The following is a 9,956-nucleotide window of genomic DNA, read 5'->3' on the forward strand; positions in this document are numbered from 1 at the left end:
CCCTTAGCAACCATCCGATAGCTACTGCGCACACTCGGTTGCCCGGCACCGCTATGACCACTTTTAGAGCCGTGTAACAAAGGAAGTTTCTTCCTCCCCCCCCCCCCCCCCCCCCCCGGATAAAATAAATTTTACACCCGGAAAAATAGGATACAGTCGTTAAAAAGAATAGCAAAAAATGTTAATAATAGTAATAATACTAATAATAATGATAATAATATTTTTTTTTTCAGAATGGTAGTAATTTTGATACTATTCAGAGAGTGAACTTGGAAAGTATGAACTTGAAAAGACAAGCAGCGTTCAGGGACTTTTGCAAGAAGAACAACAGAATAGACGAACCCGTGAACACCAAATCCCTTAACCATATCTTAGTAGATGAAAAGTTAAAAATTCTATTTTGTTTCATTCCAAAGATTTCCTGCACTCAATGGAAATCTTTCATGGTGAAGCTTAGGCTTACTGAAAACGAATGGACACGTTTCAGTAAGATCCTTAATAACAGCAAAACCATTGCACAAATTCACGAGGCAAAGAACTTTAAATTCTTACATTCCTACCCCACGGAAGAAGCTAAGAGAGTGCTAAAGAGTTATTTTAAGATCGTTTTTGTTCGAGAGCCTTTCGAACGGCTTCTTTCCGCTTACCTTAGTAAATTCGTTGTGGAGAGGTTAACGAATTCTTTTTCACGCGACTCATGGACGGAAAATTATTGAGCGATACAGACCGGGAGGTAATCCTGAAGATAGAAACATGACATTTGACGAGTTTATACACCACGTAGTAGACGGAAACTGGGATGATCACTGGGCGGGGTATGACAACCTTTGCCATCCTTGTGGAATACACTATGACTTTATTGGAAAATTTGAAAATCTTGAAGAAGAAGCTCGCCAACTTTTGGAAATATCTGGCATAAGCAGAAAAAAGAATGTTTCGTTTCCAGAAGTCAAGCCATCGAGCACTTCCTCAAAAGTTCCGTTTTACTACTCTCAAATCTCCAAGGAGCGATTGTATAGAATTGTTCAGTTATATCGCGGTGATTCCGAGATGTTTCAATATGATTTACCAAAGTACCTCCAGGACAGAATAGAAGGCACTGATTAATTATAAAACACGTTTCTGGGAAACCCCTTCATCAGTGTGTACATGATGTCTAAGGTAAGCTCAAGCCAAACCAAGGGGGGGGGGGGGGGAGCACTTCCATATATGAACTATATAGGTATGTGCCGTTGTGAAGGGTATGGTTTTCAAGCAGTTTAGTCTGGGATAGGGTATAGAAACAGGGGCGGATCCAGGATTTTTCAAAGGGGGGTGACTGTTTACCAATATATTTTTTTTTTGGGGGAGGGGAGGTTTGGGCTTTTAGGCATTTTTTTGGAAGTGAGAGTGCAAATGATTTTGGATGTGAGGACCATATTTAATGGGGCCAAAGGCTCCATCCCCCTAGGAGGGTCTGGGGGCATGCCCCCTCAGAAAATTTTGAAAAGTTGAAGCCTCTTAGAGGTGATTTCCGCGATTCTGATCAGCTTTATACAGCTGTCAATTAAGTTATTAAACCACTGTTTTACCTTGATAATTTGGCAAAATATTCTTTCTTTAACTTACCTTGAGTTATATTTCCGAGAAAAAGTCTAGTTCTTATGAAATGAACAGTGATTGAAATTTAAAGTTGACAGGTCACGAACTTACAGGAAAGAACAGATATGCGTTTTTTGCTCACCCACGTGCGTGAAAATTTTTAGCCCTTTACAAAGTGGCCTGGGGGGGGGGGGGGGGGGGGGGAGGCGCGGTGGCCTAATGGTTAGCGCGCTCGACTCCGAGTCCAACGGCCCGGGTTCGAGGCCTGGCCGGGGCGCTGCGTTGTGTTCTTGGGCAAGACACTTTACTCTCACAGTGCCTCTCTCCACCCAGGTGTATAAATGGGTACCGGGCGAATTTACTGCTGGGGGGTAACCCTGCGATGGACTAGCATCCCATCCAGGGGGGACTAGCAATACTCCTAGTCGCTTAATGCTACGGAAACCGGGATAAGCGCCGGCTGTATGAGCCTTATGGCTCAGACACAGACTTTACCTTTTACCTTACTTTACCAAGTGACCTGGGGACAACATTGGCGACTTTGCATGTTTGTGAAATCGCTTCAATGCGAAAAAACGGTACGAACACTCGCTCAAAATGGAGAAGAAAATCATTCCAGCAAGGCTAAAACAACTCTCCAAAGTTAAGAGGAATCTAATTTTTTTAAATTATACACACATGTTTTGTTACATTAAGCCAGAAGTTCGTAAAACAGGCTGTCGAAAATCTCCTATTTTGGAAAAATGGCCTTTCTTAACTTTGAACGGCCGCCTGACTATGAAAGGTGGATGGACATTGTTCTTATTTTCTATTTTAATATGTTTATTTTCATTTTTCTGGTGGATCAAGGGGGGTGGCTAGCCACCCAATCCACCCCCCTGGATCCGCCCCTGAGAAATCAAAGTGTTTTGGTCTAGAATAGGGTATCATTTGTCGGGAAACTGATCAGTGGTATGAAGAATTAAGTTCAGCCGAATAGGAATAAAAACTCGGAAGAGAAAGAGAACTTCCAAAATGAAAATGTGAATAAAAACATCACGGTAACGCTGTTAACGGATGGTTTTCCATTAAAAACACTAAAAAAGCAAGTCTGGGACAGGGTAGGGATTTTTAGTGTCTAGTCTAGTATAGGGTTGCAAAATCAGCTGAACATGGTCTGTTTCAGGGTTTCAGAATCCCAGCGGCACATCTCCATTTAAAGCACATCGAGAACGCCATTTTTTTTTTATAATAACAACATTTATTTGAAAAAAAAAAAACAGTTACAAAATTGCAGCTACATTAACTAACAATACGACACTTAACAGTGTTAAGAATTACATTTTCGAGAGCTTACATATAACAGTTACATACTAGTTATGCAACGCTTTCGAGTGGTATAATATGGAATATCCCACGAGTCACTTGTATTTTCTCGGTATACACATGAGCCTTTATCCATAGTATACCACGAGAAAGTGTTGTGTAACTATTTTATACCATGCCATAGAAAATACGCTTACTAAATTTCGTCGAGAATAAGATCGCAGCGCACGATGGGAGGGTTGGGTTGAATACCGTCGAATATACAACGGCTTTCCTGTATTCTGATTGGCTGTATTTTCTATGGCATGGTGTAAAATACGAGATGATACACTACGTAACAGTACAATAAACAACTAGAAATAAGGTTCTTGATATAAATTGGGCTAGATAAGAATTGGACATACATTAACGATTTGGGTTTACAATCGAAACATAGTACATAAGTTTATATTATACATCACTTACAAAGAAGGCATGATTTATTTACATGGAAAAAGAAAACAATTTACGAAAGCAAAAACATTTACGATAACGATATCAAAAATGAACTTACAGCTAAGACTGAATATAATTGTCCAGAAAAAAAGAAAAGGAGCAAAAATAAACTGATTACAGGATTTTAGCCCATAAAGACAAAAATAGTTGCAGTTTGTTATTGGCTGTGAAACTTTAATATTTGTAGACGGATGGCATGACAACATCCAAACAAGCAGGCACTTAATGTCACTCTCCTTATTGCAAAATACCACATCTTCTCAACAAGCTCATGCGACGGCAAGATATGTTTTGAAAGCTATCTCCTCCTTTTCCGAGAACACTATTGAACACTTATTGATAATTATTTTGAGTGTTACGCAGAACAAATTCTTTTTTGCGACTAATTTATTATAGTCTGAAGCAATGCGTATCAACCTCGAAATTATTTAATATATATAATGTTTAAGTTGTTATAAAGAAATTTTTCCGAGTACCTAGCGTCACTGACTACACGTAATGCTAATTGGTTTAATTTATTCCCCATATCGAAATTGACCTATTCGTTCCACTAATTTCTCCTCTTCCACAAAACTTCTCTTTGCAGTATTCGGAATGTTTGTCACATTTGAATCTAGTTAGATGGCGTAGCTCCCAGGAGACTCATTTAGCTCAGTGATCGGTTAGCTGACCAGGGTGCCGACCCTGTTGGAAAGATTTTTTAAAAACAAAAATGGTCATTTTTTCACTGGCTGATGGATATTTTGTGATAGTTCTACCATATTTTTTAACTTGACGAGTCAAGTGCTTTGGTCAGAGCTTTTAACGTTATGCGACCGTTTCGAGCGACCTAAAATGGAACCTGCACCACATCGCTGAAGTTGTTAAGAAAGCTAGAAAACGCCTGTATTGTCTTTCTCAGTTTAAGCGTTCAGGCCTAGGTCCTAACGAGTTAGTACAGTTCTATCCACAGGGCGCCCAGGCTCACTCTTTGACAACTCGGTCAAAATGGCGGCGTCAAAATTATAAGGATTTGTATGAAACTTTATAGCAAAAATTTATATCGAGAGAAAATATAATAAACAGCTAGTAAAATCCACATTTTACATCATATGTTGTCTATGTGATGTTTCTTGACTGTTATAAAGCATTTAAACCCTATTTAACCGATATTTTTAATTTTAGTTTACTCTTACCTAAATATATGCAAGGGTGAACACTTGCGACGCTCGATTAACACCACTGTTCGACAAAAACAAGCCAAAAAGTGTTTTTAATTGGATCCTCTCACTCCAAAACTTCGCATGTGCATAGTTCAAAGACCAAACTTTCAGAATACCAAACTTTTGATCCGACTGCTTCTCTCTGCGATTTAAGAATACGGGAAAAATAGCCAAGGCTTGCAAACTTTTGCCTTTCTCCAGATGCTTGCCTCCGATAGAGTCGACGCATTTTTAATTAGTCTCGCCTTTCACGTGCAGCCTCACGCTATGATTGGGCGATAGTTGTCAAGGCGACGACATTTTTTCCCTTTGGGGAGGGAGGCAAACGAGACCGTCGAGGGTGCTCTACCTTACACGTACACTGGCCCGAGCTCCCACAGGGTAATTTTGCCTCACGTACAAATCTAGACTCACATGGTGGCGTTACATAGACGACATATTCATGATATGGACACATTCTATAGACGACCTCCATGCCTTTACCTCTTACCTTAACAGCATTCACCCCACCATCAAGTTTACATCTAATTATTCATTAACATCTATACCATTCCTTGACGTCAACGTTTTTCTTAATAACGGCAACATTAGTACTGACCTTTACACGAAACCCACCGACAAACATCAGTACTTATTACATTCTTCATGTCACCCTACACATACTAAAAGAGCTATTCCATTCAGTTTAGCTCTTAGACTTCGTCGCATTTGTTCCTCTGACGAGACTTTTAAACAACGTACGAATGAACTTCAATCTTATCTTAACAAACGTGGGTACAACTTGACTTTCCTTAAACAAGAAATACACCGCGTACATAACATCACACGTACTGAAGCACTTACTCCTAAAGCCTCTTCCACTACTAATCAGCCACAACGGGTACCCCTCGTCATAACATACAATCCAGCTCTTCGCCACGTATCATCCATTATTCACAAACACTTCAACATTTTGTCTTCATCCCTCCGTTGTACTAACGTTTTCAAAGATAAACCCATTGTTGCTTTCCGGCGGTCTAACAACCTAAGTAATATATTTGTTAGTGCTAAACTTCGCAAAACCTCTGCCACTGACCAACCCCATGGTTCTTTCCGTTGTGGTAACAACTGCTTAACATGTAACTACGTATCTGACGGACTAACTAATTATACATTTCATACCACCGGCGAAACTAGACTTATTAATCAACACATTGACTGCAACTCTAAGAACGTTATTTACATGGTACAGTGCAACCGTTGTCACAAACAATACATAGGGGAAACCAAACGTAGACTTAAAGACCGTTTCAACGAACACCGCAGAACTGTTGACAAAAAAACTAACCACTCTAAACCCACTACAGTATCAGAACATTTTCTTTGTAACAATCATAACGCTACTGACATGCAACTCATTCCTCTTGAACTCATTCGATCTAACCGTGACGTTGTTCGGAAGGCAAGAGAGGCGTACCTCATTGAAAGAGGTCAAACACTTGAACCTTTAGGATTAAATAATCAAAAGCCCTCTGGGCTTAGTGTCTCGTGTCACTTTTTAGAGTTTATTTAAAAAAGAGATCGCTTTTCACGTCTATTTATTGCTTGTAAAGTTGATCAGTTATATAACTCCAATAACAGCAGAAAAAGATGACAGACATTGCACTGTATTGCACTTTGGTTCACTAAGCATACATTCTACTGTATACTTATACTATGACTTCCATGTGCTTTCTACACGCTATATGAGATATCGCGTTGGGTGTTTATTCGTGAACGCTTAGCCTGTTAAGTGATAATGACATGCGAGTGGTGATGATTTTGTTAATTCTTATAACCTCTTCTCCTGATTTAGTATTGATATTGTGAGGAGAAATTTGGTTTTGGTCACTCTTGAGCCGGTCTTAATGTTTTTGTAACGCCAAAGCTACAACGCAGCGGCTGAAGAACGTGTAAACTACAGTCATTTTCTTCGCTATTTAAATCTACTGAATGAAATATTCTGCTAGGTTCTGCTTAATGGAAAACATTCGATCTTGCTTGACATGTGATTCCGCGCGAACGTACGCAATAAACTAGGTAGTAGTGTTTAACTCGCACAAATCTCACTTGAGAGAGACTTTAACTTCTACACAGAGCTTACTATGCTGTACCATAACTGGTCATAACTTTAAAATGGTTGGGTATTCAATCGACTAACGATTCAAACCTTTTGTTCAAACGACATGTGTTATGTGTGCAAGATTAACTTTGATATTCAATCCTGACCAACTAATTGCTTAGATTACCATCCCTCTTTAACCCCGATACAATCTGTTGCCGCGGCTAAATTTAAACGAGGGTAATTCTCACACCAAACTAGGGCCACAGCATAAGGCGATTTGTCATCGCCTAAAAAAGTTGTCTACACAAAGATAAGAACAATGCTTACCGATCGAACAACTGATATTTACATCGTCCTCTCTTTCAGCAACATTTTTACCATATCTGCTATATTCCACGACTGTAATCTCTATAAATACAGTTGTTACAGTAAATATCCTGTTGAAACATCCACCATTTTCCTACGCTTGGTAAACAGAAATGATTTTCAACTACTTTTCAAAACTCTCAAGATAAAATAATAGATATCAAATGAAAGCACGCTATTCTTTAAATTGGCAACGTGAAGCTGTTATTCTGATACATCTCACAATTGCACAAATTAAAACTTTACAAGCGACCACAAGACAAGACACTCCAAAGAGATTTTAGAGCTTCATGTTAAAAACTGCTTTTCTCGCTCAATTTAAGTTTCGGTATACTAGCGTTATATGCACAACAACGACAACGAAAAATTTACAGGCAGGTCCATCTAATGACATCTTGTTGATTATTAGACACTTCTGCTTTTCAGATCCGTTCTAAAACTCATCAATATAATTTCTCTCTTTCGGTTAGTACATTGTATTATGCGTTTGTAATAACCTGGTGTATTTCATTCTTCTTCTACGCGTTTTCTGCTTGAGTTACAATTAATTTCATTGATTTTCAGTACAATCTTGTCGGCAAAGGTTAGAATGTTATTTTAAGAACGTAAAACTTGTCTGTATTTTTCTTGATAACTGCTGGCTGCAGCTCAAATATATCCAAAATTGAAAATCGTACAGCTAATTTAAAGAAAAAAATGCGTCACATCTACGTGTATTCCTCTTAAGAGCTTCATTCATGCACTAAAAAGGCTGTTGTTGTCGTCTATAAATTAAAGTTGTGTCCATTGTAGCGTGGAATTCACAGCAGGATATATGAAGCTACATGTAGTGCCTCTTGACTCAGGTCAATCTTCGAGTCAAAAAAATAAAAAAGCAATGTATGTTTTGCGCTTTAGATTGACATTTCTGCTCTTCAATCCTAAGAAAACTCATCAAATATAATTTCCCTCTTTCGGTCATACATTGAGTTCTACCTTTACCTCAGAGCCGAGTGTAAACGAGGCTTTGCAAATCGAAAGTGTAAATGTTTCTCTCGATGAATCAGAACCGCCTGAAAAAAAGAAAGGCAAAAAAGTACGACTCCAGACTGGCAGAGTTCTTTTATTGAAATGTGGGAAAAAGTATGGAACAGCACAACGCTAGATTTGAACAAACAAACGCCACAGTTGACATTTTTAAAGATTTGGCATCAAAATAATTGTCTTTATCTAATCGTTTATCTTCTGTTATTAAATTGTTGTTATTCATGCCACAAAGGTCACCCCTTTCAATACAAAGTTGTGCAAAAGTCACGTAGCAATCATAGTCTTTTTTAGGATGTCGTTTTTTGTTCAACCTTTTTCAACGCAATTCTCCAACGAACTTTCAACATGCCAAATGCTCGTTCCACTACAGATCGTAGCGCACCGAACTTTAGGTTTTAAACTTTCGCTGCTCCTGAGTCAGGCGTCCTCTGTCCGGGTAGGGTTTCACTAGCCAGTTCGTTAGCGGATAGGCACTGTTGCCAGCTAAAAGGGGCCTTATTTCTGTTCCATTTTTATTGCCTGTTAGACCACTTAAAATTTGCTCGTTTGCTGCAAGTTCAGAAAAAAACGTCATCTCTTTTTTATAGCGTGCCTGTATTTTTACATAATAAGCCCTTTACAATAAATACTCCTAACTTACTGTTTGATAAACCAGCGCTTTAGTTGCGACCTTTGTAAAGAAACAATTATTCTTTGATAACATTTGTTTTGTGATCGGATGCCGCCGGAATTTCATAACATGGCGGGAAAATTCCGCGGCCTCACAAAGCAAATGTTGACATGGCGGGAAAAATATTGACATGGCGGGAAAATATCCCCCTGTACAATTATCTCGTGTCGTCATGACAACGTCGTCATGACGACACGAGACAAAAAGGATGAAGCATGACATTTCGTAGTTTATATTTACACTCATGTTGTTATTATAGTATTAGCTTACGGTGTTCAAGTCTTTAGTGCCATTTATAGCATCTTATTATATATTTATATCTTTTTTAATTTCATGTTGTAACGTCTCTTTATCCTTTCAAATTTCAAATTTTAACGTTTTTGTTTTTCTACCATTGTTATTTACGCGTTGTATCGTATTTCCCACATTTTATATCTGTAACGTTTAACCTTTAGAGTCATTCTTTGTAAGACCCTGAAGAAGGAAGGCCGTGCCTTCCGAAATATTGGAATTTCAATACAGTCCCAAACCGTTCAATCGGCCTTGCAATTTTTTCTTTATTCGTTATTTAGTTATAGCTGATTAGATCCTCTACAGTGAGAGGATCCGGTACTTCTATTTTGTCACGGTGGTCCTTGCAAATTCACGTTTGTGATCATAACATCGGTTTTGGTGGACTCTCTCCAGCCGCCACTTTTCCAATTGCTCCGGCCCACCCCCAGTACTTATTGACCAGTCCCTAAAGAATTAAATCAATGAATAACAACATTTTTAGCAAATCGTCAACAAAAGCATGGTATAAAGTAACAATACATGGCATCCGGTCTAAAAAAATATTTGTGTAAAAAAAGAACATGTCTAAAAAAAAATTCGAGCAGAGGGTTACACCTGCAAAAAAATTCCTGCACAAGCAATGGGCGTAAAAAAAAATTAGTGCAAGCCGAAAATCCCCACCCCCTCCCCCCCCATCACTTTTCTAATGGTTCGTCCCTTAGCTTTTATATGACAAATAAAAATTGTCACATACGAAAAATTGCTGGTGTAGACGACTCGACACATAAAGTGTGGCAAATATTGTGACAGCATATCACTCACCCACTCACTCATGCCCATTACGCCTAAGTGGCATGTAGGGCAGCAACGTGCTCCCTCCACATCTGGCGGTCCTTTGCCATGAACTTGATGCCCTCCCAGGTCTTCCCCATCTCCTTTATTTCCTTCTCAACCG

The 9,956-nt window shown here is 38.9% G+C and overlaps 1 pseudogene; it reads left to right on the forward strand.

The window, feature by feature from the left end:
- Positions 1–235: 235 nt before the first annotated feature.
- Positions 236–1,272, forward strand: LOC144641077 (carbohydrate sulfotransferase 11-like; annotated as a pseudogene).
- The last annotated feature ends 8,684 nt before the right edge of the window (positions 1,273–9,956 follow it).

This window comes from Oculina patagonica, unplaced genomic scaffold (genome assembly GCF_052425735.1).
Source record: "Oculina patagonica isolate OP01 unplaced genomic scaffold, crgOcupat unplaced662, whole genome shotgun sequence".
Lineage (NCBI taxonomy): Eukaryota > Metazoa > Cnidaria > Anthozoa > Scleractinia > Oculinidae > Oculina > Oculina patagonica.